The sequence below is a fragment of the Mauremys reevesii genome, linkage group 2 (assembly GCF_016161935.1).
Source record: "Mauremys reevesii isolate NIE-2019 linkage group 2, ASM1616193v1, whole genome shotgun sequence".
In the NCBI taxonomy this organism is placed as follows: Eukaryota; Metazoa; Chordata; order Testudines; family Geoemydidae; genus Mauremys; species Mauremys reevesii.
In genome coordinates this window covers 155,391,743-155,419,414 of record NC_052624.1, presented here as the reverse complement: position 1 = coordinate 155,419,414, position 27,672 = coordinate 155,391,743, and the positions used below count along the sequence as shown (strand labels likewise).

The window sequence follows — 27,672 nt, the reverse complement described above, 5'->3', positions numbered from 1 at the left end:
ATTGGTACTAAGCTGGTGCAGATTATGCATTACTAACTACTAGTGCTCTGTTCCTCATGCACCAGGAGGTATATACCACTCACCTGCTGCATCCCCTCTTCTGAAGCAATGAAACTTCCTTCTCATATAACTGGGCCCAATCCAAGAAGAAGAAATAAATTTCCTCCTTTCATTTAGTCATTTTGCCTTTTTTTTGCTGCTGTTAGCTTAGATGTGATTTCTCCCACCCATCCACCACTGCTCAGCCAGAACTGAGCCAAGGGCTTGTAGCCTGCTGCGTTCCTCTAGGCCACCTTCCTGCTTCCAGTCTGCTAGGAAGGCTGGGAACAGAGCCTACCAGACCGTCTCTGCAAGTGACGTTCTCCAGCTGTCTGGCACAGGCAAACTGGACTGACCAGCCTGTCAATCAAGCACTGGCTCCTTCAACATCAGGGCAGTTACCATTACCCCATTAGCCATCTTCATCTTCCCCAGGGAAAACATCGGTCCACCTGGGTGAGTGGTTGCAGCCCCTCCTCCACTGCCTTGAGGCAAAATCACAGGCATCGGAGCCTACCCTTTGGGTTGGCCTGGCCCTAAACTTCAAGCTGCTTTTTACTGCCTATTTCTGTGATGCATCCTTCCACCCTACTGAACCTGCCAATGATGGGTCCCATTTCCTTAGCTTCTTTGTGTATCTTCAGTGACTCCCAGTCTTTCATCATTCTCTAGCTATAGAGTGTGGGGGTTAGAAGGAAACTTCCCCTTGGGCCAGGTTATCCCATAAGTGCCTTCTGCAGCATATCTTGCATTTTCCTCTGAAGCAGCTGCTGGCTCCTATCAGAAACAGGAGGCAGGACTAGTTGGCTGCTGGGATTTGATCCAATAGGGTATATGTTTTGTTCACCCCACTGCAGCCTCTGCAGACTTGTACCATCACCCAGTGCTTTGCAGCCTCACTACCTGGGCAAAGGGGTTTGCCTAGGGCTCTGACACATAACAGGAAGCAACGACATGTCCCCTGGGGGCTGGAAGCAATGTGGTCTGTGCCAAAACACCGAATGAGATGGGAAAGAGTGTTGGCTCTGGAAGAAACCTCAGCCCTATCCCATAAGAAGGAGAGAGGTGTGGCTTGCCAGGGCAACAATGAAGGGACCACCCCATGCTATGATGCAGGAGAGAGGGGGTCCTGCTGCAGAAGGGGGAAGTGGTGGCAGTAGGTCAAGCCCCACCTATCCTCAATGGAGTCCTCACTATCCTACAGCAACTGGGTGATCTGCTTCATCTGCTGCTTGTGGAAGTAGTCAAGTGCATGTGATACATGGCAGTGTCCCTGCACCGTTCCCACAGGTCACTGCGTGAGGTCTTCTCCACCAGCTCCTTCAGGTTCACAGCATTGCTGGGGGCAGGGCTGGTGCCTGTGCCAACATGCCAACCTGACCATTCTCACCCCCAGGTTTAGATCCTGATGCCTGCCTCATAGAATATCAGGGTTGGATGGGATCTCAGGAGGTCATCTAATCCAACCCCCTGCTCAAAGCAGGACCAATCCTCATCCAGACGGGGAGAGAGGTGGCACTTTGAACTGGGCACTGTGAGTGGCTGACCCCTGTGCCCTTGGGTCCCTCTTGCTAATACAGCCATGACTCTCAGCTTTGCTAATCCTGCTGCGGGGTGGGAGGGTATCTTCACTCTGGCTTCTACCACTGCTTTACTACTCATAGACTGGGGAAAAATTGCAGCTTCCTCTGAGCAATAACCCACTCAGCCTGGCAAACATAAGTCCACCATTAACCGGTTGGAGGCTGATGCTTTCCCAGATGTTTAAGTCCTTGGGGACTGTGCAGTTGCTCAGGGTTTGGCTGGGGGATAAGATCAAGTCATGGCCCTGGCCTTACCCCAGCTGGTAAATCCCTACCCTATATGCACCCATCCTGTTGTTGTTGGGGCCTTTCTCAAAGTGGGTCACACTGGGCAGGGGTGGGGAGAAAGTGGCCCGGGGTGAGCAGCAGTGGAGGGAATGTGGATCAGCAGGCTGAGGTGGGTATTTTCCTGAAGGGAGCAGAACCCCAATGACCAACCTGCTGCTGCTGCTGCTTATGCTGGGGTGAGGGGTTGGCAGCCGCCTGTGTATGTGGCCACTCTTCCTCATCCCAGTGTAGCTGGGGCTTTACAGAAGCTGGTGTGGGAGCACAGTGTAGGCCAGGGGTCGGCAACCTAAAGCACGCTTGCCAAAGGTGGCGCACAAGCTGATTTTTGATGGCACGTGGCGGCGGGCTGAGTGGCTCAGCCCACTGCCGCTCTGGGGTTCCGGCTGCTGCCCCGTTGCCAGCCAGGGTCCCGGCCGCTGGCCCCACTCAGCGCCCGGTGCCGGTCTGGGGTCTCGCCAGCCGCGCTCAGCCTGCTGCTGCGTTCGGGTTCCACTCACTCAGCCAGTGGGGGGCTGAGTGGCTCAGTCCGCTGCCAGTCTGGGGTGCCGGCAGCACTCAGCCTGCTGCCGATCTGGAGTTCCGGCTCCTGGACCCTTTCCAGTCAGAGTCCCAGCCACCAGTCCTGCTCAGCCTCCTGCCGGCCTGGGTGAACAGAACCCCAGGCTGGTAGCGGGCTGAGGGAGGCCAGCGGCTGGGATCCCGGCTGGCAGGAGCTGGCGGACGGAACCCCAGACCGGCAGCAGGTTGAGTGGCTCAGCCCGCTGCCAGTCTGGGGTCCCGGCCACCGGCCCCGCTCAGCCCACTGCTGGCTTAGTCAATGAAACCCCAGACCGGCAGTGGGCAGAGCAGGGCCAGCAGCTGGACCCCAGACCGGCAGCAGACTGAGTAGGGCTGGTGGCTGGAACCCCAGACAAGGATCCCAGGCAAGGATCACACTAAATTGATAAGATCTGCATTTTCATTTTATTTTAAATGAAGCTTTTTAAATATTTTAAAACCTTATTTACTTTAAATACAATAGTTTATTTATATAATATAGACATAGAGAGATACCTTCTACAAATGTTAAAATGTATTACTGGCACGCGAAACCTTAAATTACAGTGAACTTGGCACACCACTTCTGAATGGTTGCTGACCCTTGGTGTAGGCTATCCATTGCATGATGCATGCTCATCCCTGCTTACGCATCTCCCCAGCCTCCCACTTCTTGGGCTGCTCCTCTGGTTGGGGAGAACTTTGCATTGTCAATGCAAGCTGTTTCCTTCTCCTCACTTGCCACTTGCAGGTTGGTGACTCTTGGACCATGGGCATCTTGCCTTTTAGGAGACTGTGCCCCTTGCCAGGCCACAGGTCTGTGCTGAAGAGAGCAGAGAATGGCCTCGTGAGCGCAATGCAGAAGGACCAAAGTGCAGAGACTCATATTTTCTCTGGCCAAAATGAGCTTCAGAATATCTTGCTGCTGCCTCAGCGTCTGCAGGGAGAGAGAGGAGGACAGGGCGTGAGTGTCAGGGTGCAGAGGGTGGGTGCTGGGGTTGGGAAGGTGTTTTCTTACAGGTAAACCGATCTGGAAGGTGGCAGGTGTCGTTCTCAGGATGGCAGGGTCCACGTCGTGCAGTCTGTTGCTCAGTACTATCATCTTCAACACAATCAGAAACGCAGGTTACGTGTTGCCAGTTGCAGCCTCTGAATCTTGGATCTGGTGGGAAGTGCTGGGATTTGATCTGCTGCAGCTCCCCCTAGAGGTAACAAACTGGTACAACAAAGCAACAAGCTAGGTACAAAGAGAAAACCAAAAACACTCGCTAGGCTCCCAACAACAGTATTGCCAACCCCAAATGTTCAAAAATCATGTTAGGCTCACCAAAATTCATAAGATTGGCTTTAAAATCATAATATTATGTAAAAGTAATAGATTAGATGTTCTTTTTATTTGTTTTATGCTTTTTGAGCCTTGAGGGTGCACTGAGGTCACATTTTTAAGCTTTCTTCATATCCATGAGGGCTAGAAACTTACTTTTTCTTTAAGAATGAAGGCTGAAATCATCACATGTCCACTTGACTCCAGGAGCTGGGGGCTTTAAGGAAAACAATCATTATTATGAGACTCATGACAAAATCATGAGAGTTGGCAACACTGCAAAACAACTTCCCTCTCCCCTGTCTGTTGGTACCTGGCAGTCAGATCTGCTCTCCAGCCCATCCCAGAGGCTCATGAACTGGGTTTTGATCATGGCATTGGCTTCATGGTCAGCGCTGGAACAGTTCTGAAGAAAGGAGCCTGTCGGGGACAGGAGCACAGGTACAATACTATAGCTGGAGCTCCAGCCTCATCCTGCCTCCCATCCCCCTGCACCACTGACAACCTTACCCAGCACTTCACCCTGACGCCCCTAATTTGCCCCTCTCTGAAAAAGTGATGCCATGGTGCCTAGACAAGAGCATCTATTCTAGGACATCAGTATGGGGTCAGGAGACCCAGGCTCTAGTCCCAGCTGAGCTGGCTCTGCCGTGGATTCAGTATGTGGATTTGGGTGAGATGCATCCCCTCTCTGGGCCTCAGTTTCTCCATCTGTAAAAGGAGCTAATTATATCCCCTCTATACAGCAGTTTGAGAGCAATGGGTGAAAAGGGTGATCTAACGGGCTGTTACTGTAGCATTAGATCATGCAGGCATAGCAACCCTTTGCTTCCAGCCCCCTGGGAGGCATCATGGTCCTGTGGTCTGAGCCTAGGAGCTAGTATTCCTGGGTTTTAATCCCAGTTTTGCCACTGCCTTTCTGTGGTCTTGGTCAAGTCATTTAATCTCTATGCATCTGCTCCCTGTTTTATCTATTTTATCAATGAGGACGATGCAGGGCTGGATCTTGGTGACCAGTAAGAAAACAGCTGCTGTGAGCTTCTGTGATTCCTTGTACCACCTGTCAGCCAGGGAGGATGCCTGCAGGTGTATAAACTGGCACCCTGAGGCCTGCACGATTGCCTTGGCAAAATGGGTCTTCCCCTTGCCAGGGGAGCCATACAAAAGACCCTGCAGGGGGAGATACATCAACACCGCCTCACAAGCTGCCCTTTCCCATCTCTGAAAGCCCACTCTTACCAGGCTAAAATCCCAAAGAAGTGCTCAGCTAATTGGGCCCCATCTGACCATGCCAGAACCAGGAGAGGAAGGGAGCTACACTGCCTCTTAATCAAACAGATTCCTAGCTAGATGCTCTCCTTGTTTGCATTGGATGGGCAGGCCCCTCTCCCAGGGCAGAGTGCTCTGCTGCTACTAGAGATGTCCCAGCCTAGTGGGGATCCTTGGGACTGTTATCAGCCCGAGTGAACATCAGGCCTTGGGGGTGAATGGATGTCCCACTCAGCCTTGCCTCCTTTGGCAGGCAAGGGTGGCTCTGTGCAGAGAACTGATGGATCTTCATTGATTAAAATCCCACCAGTGGAGGAAGGGGAGGGTCCATTCCTGACCTTGCCTCAGAACTCAGGCTCCTGTTAGTAAAGTTCATCCTCCGTTTGTGTGAGGAAAACAAGCACTTTTCTGTCCCCTCCCTACCTGACCTATCACCTAATCAATTCATTTACATTTCCCCATAGACAGCTACAACTTTGATTTATCATTTACCTTTTTAAAAAAAAATAGTTCTTTCCAAAAAGATGATTATAGATGAGCATGAATAGCTGGTAATTGGGATTATAAATAGTGTGTGGGTGATTCATTATTGATTATATGGGGGGGGGGCATTATGGAAGACTTCCTCCCTCTATCTGTTCCATCTCTCAGCATGCTGCCACCTCCTTATTCTGGGTCCAGCGAGGAAAGCTTCCCCATCTTATTGCTATCCCACCTATCATTATGACCTTTTAGTCCCAATTAAACAAAAGGTCTATGAAGCTTTCAACATCCCAGTCCACAAAAGCCAAGGGTGCAGGGGGATTTAGGTTTGCTCCAGATACATCCTGCCTCTCCCCCAAAAAATCCAAAGTGTTAGTAGATGAATTTACCCTCACTAAGAACTGCATGCAGCGTATTCTATTTCTTAAGGGGGAATAAAGGGCAGAATTTCCATTTAACTCTAGTATGATTTAAAATTAAAGGTACTGGATTGTGACATTTTGTTTCCTGTAGATATAATTGTAAAACTGTAAGCTCTTTCTTTTTGTGTACAATAAAACACAGGTTGAAAGTCTTTTGCCTTGAAGATTTATTTAGACCTCTATGGATAAAAAGAATAACCTTAAGAACACACTACACTGATGTGTTGACAGCACCTCAGCACATTTCAGTGAGCAGGTAATTCCCTTTCTGATGCCCATGCAGGGGATATCTATTTACACTGGAAACTTTTGCTGTATCTTTTGCCCATACTGGCCCAGATCCTCAAAGGTATTTAGCCATCATGGGAGTGAGGGGCCTAAAAGCCTTGGAGGATCTGGGCTGCTGTCTCTTGGCTTCTCTTTCCCATCAGTGGAGTCCATGTGTGTAAATGGGAAATCGCTCTAAGGCTGGGAGAGGCCCAACTCCTCCCTGGGCTGGTGATGCGCTCTGCCAAAGTGCCTGGCATGGCACGGTGGTGCTGAGGACGAGGGAAGCCAGGATGGGCTTGGTACCAGAGCCTGGGCAGCAGGGATGGGGCCAGGCTTGGCGCTGTGGGGAAGCAGGTGCAGGCTGGCTCTGTGAGCTGCTGAGGAACAGCAGAGGATGGTTTGGTCCCCACCTCCCCATAGGAAGAGGCCAGGGTGGGCACAGTGTAGGGACTGCAGTGGCAAATGGCCTGTGAGGTGAGCTCTGCCCCTTGCACCTCCGGGGCCAGCTCTGCTCAGCACTGACCCCGCTGCCACCACAACACCAGGCACCAAAACATCCCTGAGCACAAGGGCTGGATGGAGCCTACATGCGACCACCAGGGGGTGGGACTCGGGCCGGGCGGGAATGGGTTTGAGAGGGAGAGCATTCGGTGTGAGGGAGGCTGAGTCAGCTCAAACCCGGGCCGGGGCTTAGTGTTAGAGGATGGTGGGCGCCAACTGTGAGGTGGCACTGAGAGAGAACCTCTGAGGCAGCATGAGCCGGGACAAGGTGCAGGGGCAGAGGGCCACATGCCCAGGCCCCCCAGGGGCCCTGGTCTTCGAAGCGCTGACACTGCTCCAGGCCCTCAGGGAAGTGGGAGCCCAATGGGGAGAAGCGGCAGAGGGAGGTCACCCCAGCACTCAGAGCCACCAGCACCCGGCAGAACCGTGCAGGAACCCCCGCAACCGGGAGCATCAGGAAGGTTGGTGCCAGATGGAACAAGCACCGCAGACGGGGCAGGGGAGCTCGGACCAGGCTCCCACCTGGGGGCAGAGCTACGGGGCTGCAACTGAGGCACGAAGGGGTGGAAGTGCCATGAGTAGGGGCATGAAAAGCAGCGAGAGGCGCTGCCTGAGAAAGAGGAGTGAGTGGCCGGGTTGTGAGGTGACAGGAGGGGCAAAGGCGAGGCTGGAGCGAGATGGCGGGAAGCAGCTGGTCTCTGGCGGGAAGTTCTGAGGTGGCGGGAGCCAGAGCGTGGGTTGGTAAAGAGCGATGCAGGGCACTGAGGCAGGAGGTGCTGAAGTTGCTGCAGAGCAGGAAGGAACAATGCTGAGGGGGTAAGAGGAGGCTGGTGGCAAACCCAGAGAGGGGATATGAGTGGAGGGAGGGGCTGGGCTTGAGGCAGGAAGCGCTTAGGTAACTTGAGGAGGCGGGTGGGGAGTGTCTGATGGGGCACCAGAGGGCAGGGCTCCAGCCAGGCACAGAGAGGTCAGGGCAGGAGGGGGGTTCATGTTCAGGTGGGGAATGCTGATATCACTGGATGGGGTGAAGAAGGGAATTTAAGGCAGCAGGCTGGACAAAGACCTGAGGTGGCATGAGTTGGGGGATGGGGCTCAGGCTGAGGGGGGGAAAGATCTGAGGTAGATCAAGTGAGGTAGGAGGGAGTGCTCAGGTGATGCTGGAGTAGGGTTCAGGGACTGGGCGGGAAAGGCTGAGGTGACACCAGAGGAGGGCTCAGGGTCTGGGCGGGAAAGGCTGAGGTGATGCTGGAGGAGGGGCTCAGGGTCTGAGCAGGAAAGGCTGAGGTGATGCTGGAGGAGGGCTCAGAGCCTGGGTGGGAAAAGCTGAGGTGACGACAGAGGAGGGGCTCAGGGACTGGGCAGAAAAGGCTGAGGTGACACTGGAAGGGGCTCAGGGACTGGGCAGAAAAGGCTGAGGTGACACCAGAGGAGGGGCTCAGGGTCCGGGCGGGAAAGGCTGAGGTGATGCTGGAGGAGGGGCTCAGGGACTGGGCGGGAAAGGCTGAGGTGACACTGGAGGGGGCTCAAGGACTGGGCAGGAAAGGTTGAGGTGACACTGCAGGAGGGGCTCAGGGTCCGGGCGGGAAAGGCTGAGGTGATGCTGGAGGAGGGGCTCAGGGTCCGGGCGGGAAAGGCTGAGGTGACTCTGGAGGAGGGGCTCAGGGTCTGGGCAGGAAAGGCTGAGATGGTGCCGGAAAAGGGGCTCAGAGAGTGGGTAGGAAAGACTGAGGTGATACCAGAGAAGGGGCTCAGGGTCTGGGCGGGAAAGGCTGAGGTGACTCCGGAGGGGGCTCAGAGCCTGGGCAGAAAAGGCTGAGGTTATACCAGAGGAGGGGCTCCAAGCTTGGGCGGGAAAGGCTGAGGTGATATTGGAGGGGCCTCAGGGCCAGGGCAGGAAAAGTTGACGTGACACTGGAGGAGGGGCCCAGAGTCTGGGAAGGAAAGGCTGAGGTGATGCTGGAGGAGGGACTCAGGGCCAGGGCAGGGAAGGCTGAGGTGACACTGGAGGAGGGGCTCAGGGCTAGGGCAGGAAAGGCTGAGGTGATGCTAGAGGAGGGGCTCAGGGTCTGGGCGGGAAAGGCTGAGGTGATGCTGGAGGAGGGGCTCAGGATCTGGGCGGGAAAGGCTGAGGTGATGCTGGAGGAGGGACTCAGGTTCTGGGCGGGAAAGGCTGAGGTGAGGGGAAAAATGGAGATTGTGCCTCTGGAGTAGGGTGGGTTTAGTATTTTTGTCACCCAGTGGGGCTTGGGATAAGGGGAAAGTCCTTATGGAGCTGTCTGAGGACCGCATAGAACTATCTTGGAGCTGAATAATCAGGCTGTCTCAGACTGGAAAACAATACTGTATCAGTAGTTTATGCTCAGTTTGTGTCGGGGATGCAGAGTTGTCGTAAGGGCTCCTGACTTACACACGCCTGTTGGCTCCCTCTCTGTTTCAGGCAGCTCCAAGCACAAGTGCACGAGAAGGAAGTGTCAGGAATGTCAAGAAAAGAGGAGGAAAGAGGACAACTCACTGAGGATGGAGGAGAAGGAAAGGGACTCCGGGCACAGTAACCTCCCTTTATCAGGCCTCAGGTCATGTAATTACACTGTACGGGCACCTCGAGCCTTTTAATACCTTGCGCAGCGTGACCGCCCTGTAATCAGGGTCCAGGTCTGTGCTGTTTTCTCCTTTTGACATTGTGCTCCGTTAGCTGGCTAGTGAGAGTGACTGCCCTGTAATCAGGGTGCAAGTCACCTCCTCCTCGCTTTCGAGGGACACTGAGTTCTTCGGTAACTAGAGCAATGTGACCGCCCTGTAACTAGGGTCCGAGTCTCTGCCCACTTGCTCATTTGGCATTACGCCTTGTTGTGGCCCTGTAGTCAGGATGACGACCCTGTAATCAGGGTACAAGTCATCTTCCTTTTGCTTCTGGGGGATACTGAGCTCTTTGGAACCCTGAGCCGTAGGACTCACCTCCCTGTAATTTGGAGTCAGGGCGCTGCCATCTTGCTGTTCTGACAGTCTAGTCACCGTGACCACCTGTAATTCGGGTGCGTGTCACAAGTTGCTGTAGTATGGGAAGTACTGAGCCCTTTGATACCTTGTGGAGCGTGACCTCCCTGTAATTTGGGGTCGGGTCTCTGCCCATTTGCTCCCTGGCTTTATGCGCCTTTATCTTTCTAATCGGAATGACCACCCCGTAATTTGGGTGCAGGTCAAATCCCTCTCATTTATCAGGGATTAGGGTTAGTTTAGGGCCCTTAGGAGTGTGACCGCCCTGTAATCAGGGTTCAGGTCTAAAGTTGTCTTCTGTCATTATCCTCTTTAATTCAGCTAGTCAGAGTGACCACCTTGTAATCAGGGTGAGAGTCAAAATCCCCTCACTTATGGGAGCTACTGATGTCTTTCTTACTTGAGCCATGTGACCTCCCTGTAACTAGGGTTCAGGTCTCTGTCCTTTGCTCTTCTGGGATTGGGTCTTGTTCTCAGCCTGGTCAGTATGACTGCCCGGTAATTAGGGTGCAGGTCATGTGCCTCTTATTTAGGGAGGACTAGATTCCCCTTAATGCGTTGGGCTGAGTGACCACCCTGTAAGTAGGGTTCAGGTCCTTTCCCCTTTGGTTCCTTTGGGTTGCTGCGCTAGTCACTTGGACCCCACCCTGTAATCAGGGTGCAGGTCTTGTCCCTTTTCCCTTTGTTTGTTTGTTTTTTTGAGGGGAGGAAGATTGGTCAAGTTTAACGCAGTGGGTCGAGTGACCTGTTGCCATGAGCTCTCTTTCTGTTCTGGGAAGTCCCCCTTTGTTTTGTATGGATGTGTTTGTGAGAGCGCGTGATACAAGTGGGTGTGCAAGCTTTTTAATTTTTAGTTATTTATTTTTATTTTTTTAAGTTAAATCGCTGCAGCGCTTTTTCTTTACTCTTCTCAGAATTGGAAAAAGAGCTCAAAGTGTATTAACGTATTTATCCTCCTCCTCCCCACAAAAGGGAAGAGTAAGGGCTCAGATGTCATCATTTAGCGCCTTTGACAGTGTGACCGCCCTGTAAACAGGGATCTGGTCTCTCCATTTAAGTTGAGTTCCTGTTAGTGGGCTGATGACAATGATTGGCCTTTAAGAAGGCGGATTTAGCTCAGGTGCTTGTGACTCACAGGAAGTACAGCATCCCCTAGTACTTGGGCAGCGTGGCCACCCTGTATCGAGGGTTCAGGTCTCTGCCTTTCATTCTTTTGCCACCATGCTACTTCAGCCGGTTGGTTTGAGTCCTGACCCTGTAATGAAGGGATTGTTTGTGTCCTTCTGCCTTCTGGGGGATATTGAGCTCTGTGGAACCCTGAGCAGTGTGACCACCCTGTAACTAGGGTCCAGAGCTTTGCCACTTGCTCATTTGGCATTACGCCGTACACTGGCCGACTAGTCAGCTTGACAGCCCTGTAATCAGGGCACATGTCACAAATATCTATAGAATGGGACATATTGAGTCCTTTGGTACTTTGAGGAGCTTGACCTTCCTGTAATTCAGGTTACGGTCTCTGCTATTTGGCTAATCCCAGCGACCACCCTGTAATCAGGGTACAGGTTGCATCTCTCTTTTGAAATCTTTGGAATTGGAACCATTTCAGTAACATGGGCAGTTTGACCTCCTTGTAACTAGGGTTTGGTCTCCGAGGCCTTTGGGTCTCTTGGCATAGTGTTTTCTTCACAGCCTGAGGCAAGTGACCACCCTGTAATCAGGGATCTGGTCTTGGCCCTCTATTCCCTTGGCAGTAGGTCAAGTGCAGCCCACTGATCTGAATGAGCACCCTGTAAACAGGCTACAGGTCTTATCAGACACTATTTATGGTGCCCCCATGAGACTGTGTCCAGAGTCCTGGCCCTTTGCTCTGCGCTTCCAACTTGCCTGGAATTGTGCAGCCAAGTCTCCTGCTTTCTGCTCCGCTTACTATGCTCTTGGAGATCCGACATCATGCTGCTTTTGCTGGTAAGCCCAGAAAGGGAGGGTCCCGTGGACAAAGTTTTGGACTAAGTCAGTCCAGGTAGCATACCTTGGGACATTGACTTTGGAATACTTGTCCATTAATTCCATACTGCCCTTACTCATCTAATTCCTCTTGATTTAGTATGGAGCCCACCTGGTGTAACAGTTGCCGAGGGGAAATCTGGAAACTGTGCCTCTGAAGTAGGATATGTCTGGTATTTTTGCACCCGGTGGGGCTTGGAAGAAGGGGAAAGCCTTATGGAATTGTCTGAGCACCGTATAGAACTATCTTGAAGCTAAATATCCAGACTGTCTCCGACCCGGAAAACAATACTGTATCAGTAGTTTATGCTCAGTTTGTGTCAGGGATGCGGAGTTGTCGTAAGGGCTTCTGACTTACACATTCCTGTTTGCTCCCTCTCTCTGTTTCAGGCAGCTCTGAGCACAAGTGGACAAGAAGGAAGCGTCAGAAACGTCAAGCAAAGAGGAGGAAAGAGGACAAGTCACTGAAGATGGAGGAGAAGGAAAGGGACTCCGGGCACAGTAATCTTCCTGTATTGGGCCTCAGGTCATGTAATTACACTGTACGGGCACCTCGAGCCTTTTAATACCTTGAGCAGCGTGACCGCCCTGTAATCAGGATCCAGGTCTGTGCTGTTTTCTCCTTTTGACATTGTGCTCCGTTAGCTGGCTAGTGAGAGTGACTGCCCTGTAATCAGGGTGCAAGTCACCTTCCCCTCGCTTTCGAGGGACGTTGAGCTCTTTGGTAACTTGAGCAATGTGACCGCCCTGTAACTAGGGTCCTGGTCTCTGCCCATTTGCTCATTTGGCATTACACCGTACACTGGCCGACTAGTCAGCTTGACAGCCCTGTAATCAGGGCGCATGTCACAAATATCTATAGAATGGGACATATTGAGTCCTTTGGTACTTTGAGGAGCTTGACCTTCCTGTAATTCAGGTTACGGTCTCTGCTATTTGGCTAATCCCAGCGACCACCCTGTAATCAGGGTACAGGTTGCACCTCTCTTTTGAAATCTTTGGAATTGGAACCATTTCAGTAACATGGGCAGTTTGACCTCCCTGTAACTAGGGTTTGGTCTCCGAGGCCTTTTGGGTCTCTTGGCATTGTGCTTTCTTCACAGCCTGAGGCGAGTGACCACCCTGTAATCAGGGATCTGGTCTTGGCCCTCTATTCCCTTGGCAGTAGGTCAAGTGCAGCCCACTGATAAGAATGAGCACCCTGTAAACAGGGTACAGGTCTCATCAGACACTATTTATGGTGCCCCCATGAGACTGTGTCCAGAGTCCTGGCCCTTTGCACTGCGCTTCCAACTTGCCTGGAATTGTGCCGCCAAGTCTCCTGCTTTCTGCTCTGCTTACTGTGCTCTTGGAGATTCGACATCCTGCTCCTGTTGCTGGTAAGCTCAGAAAGGGAGGGTCCCGTGGACAAAGTTTTGGACTAGTCAGTCCAGTTAGCATACCTTGGGACATTGACTTTGGAATACTTGTCCATTAATTCCATACTGCCCTTACTCATCTAATTCCTCTTGATTTAGTATGGAGCCTGCCTGCTGTAATAGTTGTTGAGGGGAAATCTGGAGATTGTGCCTCTGGAGTAGGGTGGGTTTAATATTTTTGTCACCCAATGGGGCTTGGGAGAAGGGGAAAGTCCTTATGGAGCTGTCTGAGGACCGCATAGAACTATCTTGGAGCTGAATAATCAGGCTGTCTCAGACTGGAAAACAATACTGTATCAGTAGTTTATGCTCAGTTTGTGTCGGGATGCAGAGTTGTCGTAAGGGCTCCTGACTTACACACGCCTGTTGGCTCCTCTCTCTGTTTCAGGCAGCTCTGAGCACAAGTGTACAAGAAGGAAGTGTCAGGAATGTCAAGCAAAGAGGAGGAAAGAGGACAACTCACTGAGGATGGAGGAGAAGGAAAGGGACTCGGGCACAGTAACCTCCCTTTATCAGGCCTCAGGTCATGTAATTACACTGTACGGGCACCTCGAGCCTTTTAATACCTTGCGCAGCGTGACCGCCTGTAATCAGGCTCCAGGTCTGTGCTGTTTTCTCCTTTTGACATTGTGCTCCGTTAGCTGGCTAGTGAGAGTGACTGCCCTGTAATCAGGGTGCAAGTCACCTCCCCCTCGCTTTCGAGGACACTGAGTTCTTTGGTAACTAGAGCAATGTGACCGCCCTGTAACTAGGGTCCTGGTCTCTGCCCACTTGCTCATTTGGCATTACGCCTTGTTGTGGCCCTGTAGTCAGGATGACAGCCCTGTAATCAGGGCGCATGTCACAAATATCTATAGAATGGGACATATTGAGTCCTTTGGTACTTTGAGGAGCTTGACCTTCCTGTAATTCAGGTTACGGTCTCTGCTATTTGGCTAATCCCAGCGACCACCCTGTAATCAGGGTACAGGTTGCACCTCTCTTTTGAAATCTTTGGAATTGGAACCATTTCAGTAACATGGGCAGTTTGACCTCCCTGTAACTAGGGTTTGGTCTCCGAGGCCTTTTGGGTCTCTTGGCATTGTGCTTTCTTCACAGCCTGAGGCGAGTGACCACCCTGTAATCAGGGATCTGGTCTTGGCCCTCTATTCCCTTGGAACTAGGTCAAGTGCAGCCCACTGATCTGAATGAGCACCCTGTAAACAGGGTACAGGTCTCATCAGACACTATTTATGGTGCCCCCATGAGACTGTGTCCAGAGTCCTGGCCCTTTGCTCTGCGCTTCCAACTTGCCTGGAATTGTGCAGCCAAGTCTCCTGCTTTCTGCTCCGCTTACTATGCTCTTGGAGATCCGACATCATGCTGCTTTTGCTGGTAAGCCCAGAAAGGGAGGGTCCCGTGGACAAAGTTTTGGACTAAGTCAGTCCAGGTAGCATACCTTGGGACATTGACTTTGGAATACTTGTCCATTAATTCCATACTGCCCTTACTCATCTAATTCCTCTTGATTTAGTATGGAGCCCACCTGGTGTAACAGTTGCCGAGGGGAAATCTGGAAACTGTGCCTCTGAAGTAGGATATGTCTGGTATTTTGTCACCCGGTGGGGCTTGGAAGAAGGGGAAAGCCTTATGGAATTGTCTGAGCACCGTATAGAACTATCTTGAAGCTAAATATCCAGACTGTCTCCGACCCGGAAAACAATACTGTATCAGTAGTTTATGCTCAGTTTGTGTCAGGGATGCGGAGTTGTCGTAAGGGCTTCTGACTTACACATTCCTGTTTGCTCCTCTCTCTGTTTCAGGCAGCTCTGAGCACAAGTGGACAAGAAGGAAGCGTCAGAAACGTCAAGCAAAGAGGAGGAAAGAGGACAAGTCACTGAAGATGGAGGAGAAGGAAAGGGACTCGGGCACAGTAATCTTCCTGTATTGGGCCTCAGGTCATGTAATTACACTGTACGGGCACCTCGAGCCTTTTAATACCTTGAGCAGCGTGACCGCCCTGTAATCAGGATCCAGGTCTGTGCTGTTTTCTCCTTTGACATTGTGCTCCGTTAGCTGGCTAGTGAGAGTGACTGCCCTGTAATCAGGGTGCAAGTCACCTTCCTCGCTTTCGAGGGACGTTGAGCTCTTTGGTAACAGAGCAATGTGACCGCCCTGTAACTAGGGTCCTGGTCTCTGCCCATTTGCTCATTTGGCATTACACCGTACACTGGCCTACCAGTCAGCGTGACCGCCCTGTAATCAGGGTCCAGGTCTGTGCTGTTTTCTCCTTTTGACATTGTGCTCCGTTAGCTGGCTAGTGAGAGTGACTGCCCTGTAATCAGGGTGCAAGTCACCTCCCTCGCTCGAGGGACATTGAGTTCTTCGGTAACTAGAGCAATGTGACCGCCCTGTAACTAGGGTCCGAGTCTCTGCCCACTTGCTCATTTGGCATTACGCCTTGTTGTGGCCCTGTAGTCAGGATGACGACCCTGTAATCAGGGTACAAGTCATCTTCCTTTTGCTTCTGGGGGATACTGAGCTCTTTGGAACCCTGAGCCGTAGGACTCACCTCCCTGTAATTTGGAGTCAGGGCGCTGCCATCTTGCTGTTCTGACAGTCTAGTCACCGTGACCACCTGTAATTCGGGTGCGTGTCACAAGTTGCTGTAGTATGGGAAGTACTGAGCCCTTTGATACCTTGTGGGCGTGACCTCCTGTAATTCGGGTCTGGTCTCTGCCCATTTGCTCCCTGGCTTTATGCGCCTTTATCTTTCTAATTGGAATGACCACCCCGTAATTTGGGTGCAGGTCAAATCCCTCTCATTTATCAGGGATTAGGGTTAGTTTAGGGCCCTTAGGAGTGTGACCGCCCTGTAATCAGGGTTCAGGTCTAAAGTTGTCTTCTGTCATTATCCTCTTTAATTCAGCTAGTCAGAGTGACCACCTTGTAATCAGGGTGAGAGTCAAAATCCCCTCACTTATGGGAGCTACTGATGTCTTTCTTACTTGAGCCATGTGACCTCCCTGTAACTAGGGTTCAGGTCTCTGTCCTTTGCTCTTCTGGGATTGGGTCTTGTTCTCAGCCTGGTCAGTATGACTGCCCGGTAATTAGGGTGCAGGTCATGTGCCTCTTATTTAGGGAGGACTAGATTCCCCTTAATGCGTTGGGCTGAGTGACCACCCTGTAAGTAGGGTTCAGGTCCTTTCCCCTTTGGTTCCTTTGGGTTGCTGCGCTAGTCACTTGGACCCCACCCTGTAATCAGGGTGCAGGTCTTGTCCCTTTTCCCTTTGTTTGTTTGTTTTTGAGGGGAGGAAGATTGGTCAAGTTTAACGCAGTGGGTCGAGTGACCTGTTGCCATGAGCTCTCTTTCTGTTCTGGGAAGTCCCCCTTTGTTTTGTATGGATGTGTTTGTGAGAGCGCGTGATACAAGTGGGTGTGCAAGCTTTTTAATTTTTAGTTATTTATTTTTATTTTTTTAAGTTAAATCGCTGCAGCGCTTTTTCTTTACTCTTCTCAGAATTGGAAAAAGAGCTCAAAGTGTATTAACGTATTTATCCTCCTCCTCCCCACAAAAGGGAAGAGTAAGGGCTCAGATGTCATCATTTAGCGCCTTTGACAGTGTGACCGCCCTGTAAACAGGGATCTGGTCTCTCCATTTAAGTTGAGTTCCTGTTAGTGGGCTGATGACAATGATTGGCCTTTAAGAAGGCGGATTTAGCTCAGGTGCTTGTGACTCACAGGAAGTACAGCATCCCCTAGTACTTGGGCAGCGTGGCCACCCTGTATCGAGGGTTCAGGTCTCTGCCTTTCATTCTTTTGCCACCATGCTACTTCAGCCGGTTGGTTTGAGTCCTGACCCTGTAATGAAGGGATTGTTTGTGTCCTTCTGCCTTCTGGGGGATATTGAGCTCTGTGGAACCCTGAGCAGTGTGACCACCCTGTAACTAGGGTCCAGAGCTTTGCCACTTGCTCATTTGGCATTACGCCGTACACTGGCCGACTAGTCAGCTTGACAGCCCTGTAATCAGGGCACATGTCACAAATATCTATAGAATGGGACATATTGAGTCCTTTGGTACTTTGAGGAGCTTGACCTTCCTGTAATTCAGGTTACGGTCTCTGCTATTTGGCTAATCCCAGCGACCACCCTGTAATCAGGGTACAGGTTGCATCTCTCTTTTGAAATCTTTGGAATTGGAACCATTTCAGTAACATGGGCAGTTTGACCTCCTTGTAACTAGGGTTTGGTCTCCGAGGCCCTTTGGGTCTCTTGGCATTGTGTTTTCTTCACAGCCTGAGGCAAGTGACCACCCTGTAATCAGGGATCTGGTCTTGGCCCTCTATTCCCTTGGCAGTAGGTCAAGTGCAGCCCACTGATCTGAATGAGCACCCTGTAAACAGGGTACAGGTCTTATCAGACACTATTTATGGTGCCCCCATGAGACTGTGTCCAGAGTCCTGGCCCTTTGCTCTGCACTTCCAACTTGCCTGGAATTGTGCAGCCAAGTCTCCTGCTTTCTGCTCCGCTTACTATGCTCTTGGAGATCCGACATCATGCTGCTTTTGCTGGTAAGCCCAGAAAGGGAGGGTCCCGTGGACAAAGTTTTGGACTAAGTCAGTCCAGGTAGCATACCTTGGGACATTGACTTTGGAATACTTGTCCATTAATTCCATACTGCCCTTACTCATCTAATTCCTCTTGATTTAGTATGGAGCCCACCTGGTGTAACAGTTGCCGAGGGGAAATCTGGAAACTGTGCCTCTGAAGTAGGATATGTCTGGTATTTTTGTCACCCGGTGGGGCTTGGAAGAAGGGGAAAGCCTTGTGGAATTGTCTGAGCACCGTATAGAACTATCTTGAAGCTAAATATCCAGACTGTCTCCGACCCGGAAAACAATACTGTATCAGTAGTTTATGCTCAGTTTGTGTCAGGGATGCGGAGTTGTCGTAAGGGCTTCTGACTTACACATTCCTGTTTGCTCCCTCTCTCTGTTTCAGGCAGCTCTGAGCACAAGTGGACAAGAAGGAAGCGTCAGAAACGTCAAGCAAAGAGGAGGAAAGAGGACAAGTCACTGAAGATGGAGGAGAAGGAAAGGGACTCGGGCACAGTAATCTTCCTGTATTGGGCCTCAGGTCATGTAATTACACTGTACGGGCACCTCGAGCCTTTTAATACCTTGCGCAGCGTGACCGCCCTGTAATCAGGATCCAGGTCTGTGCTGTTTTCTCCTTTGACATTGTGCTCCGTTAGCTGGCTAGTGAGAGTGACTGCCCTGTAATCAGGGTGCAAGTCACCTTCCTCGCTTTCGAGGACGTTGAGCTCTTTGGTAACTTGAGCAATGTGACCGCCCTGTAACTAGGGTCCTGGTCTCTGCCCATTTGCTCATTTGGCATTACACCGTACACTGGCCGACTAGTCAGCTTGACAGCCCTGTAATCAGGGCGCATGTCACAAATATCTATAGAATGGGACATATTGAGTCCTTTGGTACTTTGAGGAGCTTGACCTTCCTGTAATTCAGGTTACGGTCTCTGCTATTTGGCTAATCCCAGCGACCACCCTGTAATCAGGGTACAGGTTGCACCTCTCTTTTGAAATCTTTGGAATTGGAACCATTTCAGTAACATGGGCAGTTTGACCTCCCTGTAACTAGGGTTTGGTCTCCGAGGCCTTTTGGGTCTCTTGGCATTGTGCTTTCTTCACAGCCTGAGGCGAGTGACCACCCTGTAATCAGGGATCTGGTCTTGGCCCTCTATTCCCTTGGAACTAGGTCAAGTGCAGCCCACTGATCTGAATGAGCACCCTGTAAACAGGGTACAGGTCTCATCAGACACTATTTATGGTGCCCCCATGAGACTGTGTCCAGAGTCCTGGCCCTTTGCACTGCGCTTCCAACTTGCCTGGAATTGTGCCGCCAAGTCTCCTGCTTTCTGCTCTGCTTACTGTGCTCTTGGAGATTCGACATCCTGCTCCTGTTGCTGGTAAGCTCAGAAAGGAGGGTCCGTGGACAAAGTTTTGGACTAGTCAGTCCAGTTAGCATACCTTGGGACACTGACTTTGGAATACTTGTCCATTAATTCCATACTGCCCTTACTCATCTAATTCCTCTTGATTTAGTATGGAGCCTGCCTGCTGTAATAGTTGTTGAGGGGAAATCTGGAGATTGTGCCTCTGGAGTAGGGTGGGTTTAATATTTTTGTCACCCAATGGGGCTTGGGAGAAGGGGAAAGTCCTTATGGAGCTGTCTGAGGACCGCATAGAACTATCTTGGAGCTGAATAATCAGGCTGTCTCAGACTGGAAAACAATACTGTATCAGTAGTTTATGCTCAGTTTGTGTCGGGGATGCAGAGTTGTCGTAAGGGCTCCTGACTTACACACGCCTGTTGGCTCCCTCTCTGTTTCAGGCAGCTCCAAGCACAAGTGTACGAGAAGGAAGTGTCAGGAATGTCAAGCAAAGAGGAGGAAAGAGGACAACTCACTGAGGATGGAGGAGAAGGAAAGGGACTCCGGGCACAGTAACCTCCCTTTATCAGGCCTCAGGTCATGTAATTACACTGTACGGGCACCTCGAGCCTTTTAATACCTTGCGCAGCGTGACCGCCCTGTAATCAGGGTCCAGGTCTGTGCTGTTTTCTCCTTTTGACATTGTGCTCCGTTAGCTGGCTAGTGAGAGTGACTGCCCTGTAATCAGGGTGCAAGTCACCTCCTCCTCGCTTTCGAGGGACACTGAGTTCTTCGGTAACTAGAGCAATGTGACCGCCCTGTAACTAGGGTCCGAGTCTCTGCCCACTTGCTCATTTGGCATTACGCCTTGTTGTGGCCCTGTAGTCAGGATGACGACCCTGTAATCAGGGTACAAGTCATCTTCCTTTTGCTTCTGGGGGATACTGAGCTCTTTGGAACCCTGAGCCGTAGGACTCACCTCCCTGTAATTTGGAGTCAGGGCGCTGCCATCTTGCTGTTCTGACAGTCTAGTCACCGTGACCACCTGTAATTCGGGTGCGTGTCACAAGTTGCTGTAGTATGGGAAGTACTGAGCCCTTTGATACCTTGTGGAGCGTGACCTCCCTGTAATTCGGGGTCGGGTCTCTGCCCATTTGCTCCCTGGCTTTATGCGCCTTTATCTTTCTAATCGGAATGACCACCCCGTAATTTGGGTGCAGGTCAAATCCCTCTCATTTATCAGGGATTAGGGTTAGTTTAGGGCCCTTAGGAGTGTGACCGCCCTGTAATCAGGGTTCAGGTCTAAAGTTGTCTTCTGTCATTATCCTCTTTAATTCAGCTAGTCAGAGTGACCACCTTGTAATCAGGGTGAGAGTCAAAATCCCCTCACTTATGGGAGCTACTGATGTCTTTCTTACTTGAGCCATGTGACCTCCCTGTAACTAGGGTTCAGGTCTCTGTCCTTTGCTCTTCTGGGATTGGGTCTTGTTCTCAGCCTGGTCAGTATGACTGCCCGGTAATTAGGGTGCAGGTCATGTGCCTCTTATTTAGGGAGGACTAGATTCCCCTTAATGCGTTGGGCTGAGTGACCACCCTGTAAGTAGGGTTCAGGTCCTTTCCCCTTTGGTTCCTTTGGGTTGCTGCGCTAGTCACTTGGACCCCACCCTGTAATCAGGGTGCAGGTCTTGTCCCTTTTCCCTTTGTTTGTTTGTTTTTTTGAGGGGAGGAAGATTGGTCAAGTTTAACGCAGTGGGTCGAGTGACCTGTTGCCATGAGCTCTCTTTCTGTTCTGGGAAGTCCCCCTTTGTTTTGTATGGATGTGTTTGTGAGAGCGCGTGATACAAGTGGGTGTGCAAGCTTTTTAATTTTTAGTTATTTATTTTTATTTTTTTAAGTTAAATCGCTGCAGCGCTTTTTCTTTACTCTTCTCAGAATTGGAAAAGAGCTCAAAGTGTATTAACGTATTTATCCTCCTCCTCCCCACAAAAGGGAAGAGTAAGGGCTCAGATGTCATCATTTAGCGCCTTTGACAGTGTGACCGCCCTGTAAACAGGGATCTGGTCTCTCCATTTAAGTTGAGTTCCTGTTAGTGGGCTGATGACAATGATTGGCCTTTAAGAAGGCGGATTTAGCTCAGGTGCTTGTGACTCACAGGAAGTACAGCATCCCCTAGTACTTGGGCAGCGTGGCCACCCTGTATCGAGGGTTCAGGTCTCTGCCTTTCATTCTTTTGCCACCATGCTACTTCAGCCGGTTGGTTTGAGTCCTGACCCTGTAATGAAGGGATTGTTTGTGTCCTTCTGCCTTCTGGGGGATATTGAGCTCTGTGGAACCCTGAGCAGTGTGACCACCCTGTAACTAGGGTCCAGAGCTTTGCCACTTGCTCATTTGGCATTACGCCGTACACTGGCCGACTAGTCAGCTTGACAGCCCTGTAATCAGGGCGCATGTCACAAATATCTATAGAATGGGACATATTGAGTCCTTTGGTACTTTGAGGAGCTTGACCTTCCTGTAATTCAGGTTACGGTCTCTGCTATTTGGCTAATCCCAGCGACCACCCTGTAATCAGGGTACAGGTTGCACCTCTCTTTTGAAATCTTTGGAATTGGAACCATTTCAGTAACATGGGCAGTTTGACCTCCCTGTAACTAGGGTTTGGTCTCCGAGGCCTTTTGGGTCTCTTGGCATTGTGCTTTCTTCACAGCCTGAGGCGAGTGACCACCCTGTAATCAGGGATCTGGTCTTGGCCCTCTATTCCCTTGGAACTAGGTCAAGTGCAGCCCACTGATCTGAATGAGCACCCTGTAAACAGGGTACAGGTCTCATCAGACACTATTTATGGTGCCCCCATGAGACTGTGTCCAGAGTCCTGGCCCTTTGCTCTGCGCCCAACTTGCCTGGAATTGTGCAGCCAAGTCTCCTGCTTTCTGCTCCGCTTACTATGCTCTTGGAGATCCGACATCATGCTGCTTTTGCTGGTAAGCCCAGAAAGGGAGGGTCCCGTGGACAAAGTTTTGGACTAAGTCAGTCCAGGTAGCATACCTTGGGACATTGACTTTGGAATACTTGTCCATTAATTCCATACTGCCCTTACTCATCTAATTCCTCTTGATTTAGTATGGAGCCCACCTGGTGTAACAGTTGCCGAGGGGAAATCTGGAAACTGTGCCTCTGAAGTCGGATATGTCTGGTATTTTGTCACCCGGTGGGGCTTGGAAGAAGGGGAAAGCCTTATGGAATTGTCTGAGCACCGTATAGAACTATCTTGAAGCTAAATATCCAGACTGTCTCCGACCCGGAAAACAATACTGTATCAGTAGTTTATGCTCAGTTTGTGTCAGGGATGCGGAGTTGTCGTAAGGGCTTCTGACTTACACATTCCTGTTTGCTCCTCTCTCTGTTTCAGGCAGCTCTGAGCACAAGTGGACAAGAAGGAAGCGTCAGAAACGTCAAGCAAAGAGGAGGAAAGAGGACAAGTCACTGAAGATGGAGGAGAAGGAAAGGGACTCGGGCACAGTAATCTTCCTGTATTGGGCCTCAGGTCATGTAATTACACTGTACGGGCACCTCGAGCCTTTTAATACCTTGAGCAGCGTGACCGCCCTGTAATCAGGATCCAGGTCTGTGCTGTTTTCTCCTTTTGACATTGTGCTCCGTTAGCTGGCTAGTGAGAGTGACTGCCCTGTAATCAGGGTGCAAGTCACCTTCCCCTCGCTTTCGAGGGACGTTGAGCTCTTTGGTAACTTGAGCAATGTGACCGCCCTGTAACTAGGGTCCTGGTCTCTGCCCATTTGCTCATTTGGCATTACACCGTACACTGGCCTACCAGTCAGCGTGACCGCCCTGTAATCAGGTCCAGGTCTGTGCTGTTTTCTCCTTTTGACATTGTGCTCCGTTAGCTGGCTAGTGAGAGTGACTGCCCTGTAATCAGGGTGCAAGTCACCTCCCCCTCGCTTTCGAGGGACATTGAGTTCTTCGGTAACTAGAGCAATGTGACCGCCCTGTAACTAGGGTCCGAGTCTCTGCCCACTTGCTCATTTGGCATTACGCCTTGTTGTGGCCCTGTAGTCAGGATGACGACCCTGTAATCAGGGTACAAGTCATCTTCCTTTTGCTTCTGGGGGATACTGAGCTCTTTGGAACCCTGAGCCGTAGGACTCACCTCCCTGTAATTTGGAGTCAGGGCGCTGCCATCTTGCTGTTCTGACAGTCTAGTCACCGTGACCACCTGTAATTCGGGTGCGTGTCACAAGTTGCTGTAGTATGGGAAGTACTGAGCCCTTTGATACCTTGTGGAGCGTGACCTCCCTGTAATTCGGGGTCGGGTCTCTGCCCATTTGCTCCCTGGCTTTATGCGCCTTTATCTTTCTAATTGGAATGACCACCCCGTAATTTGGGTGCAGGTCAAATCCCTCTCATTTATCAGGGATTAGGGTTAGTTTAGGGCCCTTAGGAGTGTGACCGCCCTGTAATCAGGGTTCAGGTCTAAAGTTGTCTTCTGTCATTATCCTCTTTAATTCAGCTAGTCAGAGTGACCACCTTGTAATCAGGGTGAGAGTCAAAATCCCCTCACTTATGGGAGCTACTGATGTCTTTCTTACTTGAGCCATGTGACCTCCCTGTAACTAGGGTTCAGGTCTCTGTCCTTTGCTCTTCTGGGATTGGGTCTTGTTCTCAGCCTGGTCAGTATGACTGCCCGGTAATTAGGGTGCAGGTCATGTGCCTCTTATTTAGGGAGGACTAGATTCCCCTTAATGCGTTGGGCTGAGTGACCACCCTGTAAGTAGGGTTCAGGTCCTTTCCCCTTTGGTTCCTTTGGGTTGCTGCGCTAGTCACTTGGACCCCACCCTGTAATCAGGGTGCAGGTCTTGTCCCTTTTCCCTTTGTTTGTTTGTTTTTGAGGAGGAAGATTGGTCAAGTTTAACGCAGTGGGTCGAGTGACCTGTTGCCATGAGCTCTCTTTCTGTTCTGGGAAGTCCCCCTTTGTTTTGTATGGATGTGTTTGTGAGAGCGCGTGATACAAGTGGGTGTGCAAGCTTTTAATTTTTAGTTATTTATTTTTATTTTTTGTTAAATCGCTGCAGCGCTTTTTCTTTACTCTTCTCAGAATTGGAAAAAGAGCTCAAAGTGTATTAACGTATTTATCCTCCTCCTCCCCACAAAGGGAAGAGTAAGGGCTCAGATGTCATCATTTAGCGCCTTTGACAGTGTGACCGCCCTGTAAACAGGATCTGGTCTCTCCATTTAAGTTGAGTTCCTGTTAGTGGGCTGATGACAATGATTGGCCTTTAAGAAGGCGGATTTAGCTCAGGTGCTTGTGACTCACAGGAAGTACAGCATCCCCTAGTACTTGGGCAGCGTGGCCACCCTGTATCGAGGGTTCAGGTCTCTGCCTTTCATTCTTTGCCACCATGCTACTTCAGCCGGTTGGTTTGAGTCCTGACCCTGTAATGAAGGGATTGTTTGTGTCCTTCTGCCTTCTGGGGGATATTGAGCTCTGTGGAACCCTGAGCAGTGTGACCACCCTGTAACTAGGGTCCAGAGCTTTGCCACTTGCTCATTTGGCATTACGCCGTACACTGGCCGACTAGTCAGCTTGACAGCCCTGTAATCAGGGCACATGTCACAAATATATATAGTATGGGACATATTGTGTCCTTTGGTACTTTGTGGAGCTTGACCTTCCTGTAATTCAGGTTACGGTCTCTGCTATTTGTCTAATCCCAGCGACCACCCTGTAATCAGGGTACAGGTTGCATCTCTCTTTGAAATCTTTGGAATTGGAACCATGTCAGTAACATGGGCAGTTTGACCTCCTTGTAACTAGGGTTTGGTCTCCGAGGCCCTTTGGGTCTCTTGGCATTGTGTTTTCTTCACAGCCTGAGGCAAGTGACCACCCTGTAATCAGGGATCTGGTCTTGGCCTCTATTCCCTTGGCAGTAGGTCAAGTGCAGCCCACTGATCTGAATGAGCACCCTGTAAACAGGGTACAGGTCTTATCAGACACTATTGATGGTGCCCCATGAGACTGTGTCCAGAGTCCTGGCCCTTTGCTCTGCACTTCCAACTTGCCTGGAATTGTGCAGCCAAGTCTCCTGCTTTCTGCTCCGCTTACTATGCTCTTGGAGATCCGACATCATGCTGCTTTTGCTGGTAAGCCCAGAAAGGGAGGGTCCCGTGGACAAAGTTTTGACTAAGTCAGTCCAGGTAGCATACCTTGGGACATTGACTTTGGAATACTTGTCCATTAATTCCATACTGCCCTTACTCATCTAATTCCTCTTGATTTAGTATGGAGCCCACCTGGTGTAACAGTTGCCGAGGAAATCTGGAAACTGTGCCTCTGAAGTAGGATATGTCTGGTATTTTTGTCACCCGGTGGGGCTTGGAAGAAGGGAAAGCCTTATGGAATTGTCTGAGCACCGTATAGAACTATCTTGAAGCTAAATATCCAGACTGTCTCCGACCCGGAAAACAATACTGTATCAGTAGTTTATGCTCAGTTTGTGTCAGGGATGCGGAGTTGTCGTAAGGGCTTCTGACTTACACATTCCTGTTTGCTCCCTCTCTCTGTTTCAGGCAGCTCTGAGCACAAGTGGACAAGAAGGAAGCGTCAGAAACGTCAAGCAAAGAGGAGGAAAGAGGACAAGTCACTGAAGATGGAGGAGAAGGAAAGGGACTCGGGCACAGTAATCTTCCTGTATTGGGCCTCAGGTCATGTAATTACACTGTCACGGGCACCTCGAGCCTTTTAATACCTTGCGCAGCGTGACCGCCTGTAATCAGGATCCAGGTCTGTGCTGTTTTCTCCTTTTGACATTGTGCTCCGTTAGCTGGCTAGTGAGAGTGACTGCCCTGTAATCAGGGTGCAAGTCACCTTCCTCGCTTCGAGGGACGTTGAGCTCTTTGGTAACTTGAGCAATGTGACCGCCCTGTAACTAGGGTCCTGGTCTCTGCCCATTTGCTCATTTGGCATTACACCGTACACTGGCCGACTAGTCAGCTTGACAGCCCTGTAATCAGGGCGCATGTCACAAATATCTATAGAATGGGACATATTGAGTCCTTTGGTACTTTGAGGAGCTTGACCTTCCTGTAATTCAGGTTACGGTCTCTGCTATTTGGCTAATCCCAGCGACCACCCTGTAATCAGGGTACAGGTTGCACCTCTCTTTGAAATCTTTGGAATTGGAACCATTTCAGTAACATGGGCAGTTTGACCTCCCTGTAACTAGGGTTTGGTCTCCGAGGCCTTTTGGGTCTCTTGGCATTGTGCTTTCTTCACAGCCTGAGGCGAGTGACCACCCTGTAATCAGGGATCTGGTCTTGGCCCTCTATTCCCTTGGAACTAGGTCAAGTGCAGCCCACTGATCTGAATGAGCACCCTGTAAACAGGGTACAGGTCTCATCAGACACTATTTATGGTGCCCCATGAGACTGTGTCCAGAGTCCTGGCCCTTTGCTCTGCGCTTCCAACTTGCCTGGAATTGTGCAGCCAAGTCTCCTGCTTTCTGCTCCGCTTACTATGCTCTTGGAGATCCGACATCATGCTGCTTTTGCTGGTAAGCCCAGAAAGGGAGGGTCCCGTGGACAAAGTTTTGGACTAAGTCAGTCCAGGTAGCATACCTTGGGACATTGACTTTGGAATACTTGTCCATTAATTCCATACTGCCCTTACTCATCTAATTCCTCTTGATTTAGTATGGAGCCCACCTGGTGTAACAGTTGCCGAGGAAATCTGGAAACTGTGCCTCTGAAGTAGGATATGTCTGGTATTTTGTCACCCGGTGGGGCTTGGAAGAAGGGAAAGCCTTATGGAATTGTCTGAGCACCGTATAGAACTATCTTGAAGCTAAATATCCAGACTGTCTCCGACCCGGAAAACAATACTGTATCAGTAGTTTATGCTCAGTTTGTGTCAGGGATGCGGAGTTGTCGTAAGGGCTTCTGACTTACACATTCCTGTTTGCTCCCTCTCTCTGTTTCAGGCAGCTCTGAGCACAAGTGGACAAGAAGGAAGCGTCAGAAACGTCAAGCAAAGAGGAGGAAAGAGGACAAGTCACTGAAGATGGAGGAGAAGGAAAGGGACTCCGGGCACAGTAATCTTCCTGTATTGGGCCTCAGGTCATGTAATTACACTGTACGGGCACCTCGAGCCTTTTAATACCTTGAGCAGCGTGACCGCCCTGTAATCAGGATCCAGGTCTGTGCTGTTTTCTCCTTTTGACATTGTGCTCCGTTAGCTGGCTAGTGAGAGTGACTGCCCTGTAATCAGGGTGCAAGTCACCTTCCCCTCGCTTTCGAGGGACGTTGAGCTCTTTGGTAACTTGAGCAATGTGACCGCCCTGTAACTAGGGTCCTGGTCTCTGCCCATTTGCTCATTTGGCATTACACCGTACACTGGCCTACCAGTCAGCGTGACCGCCCTGTAATCAGGGTCCAGGTCTGTGCTGTTTTCTCCTTTTGACATTGTGCTCCGTTAGCTGGCTAGTGAGAGTGACTGCCCTGTAATCAGGGTGCAAGTCACCTCCCCCTCGCTTTCGAGGGACATTGAGTTCTTCGGTAACTAGAGCAATGTGACCGCCCTGTAACTAGGGTCCGAGTCTCT

At 50.7% G+C, this 27,672-nt stretch overlaps 1 long non-coding RNA gene across 1 annotated transcript; it reads left to right on the top strand.

Annotated features, from left to right (window-relative positions):
• The first annotated feature begins 18,519 nt into the window (after positions 1–18,519).
• On the top strand, positions 18,520–23,951 carry LOC120396865. Its single transcript, XR_005593468.1, has 3 exons — positions 18,520–19,097; positions 19,523–19,731; positions 22,918–23,951. It is a non-coding gene; the product is annotated as an uncharacterized LOC120396865 (long non-coding RNA).
• Positions 23,952–27,672: the final 3,721 nt, after the last annotated feature.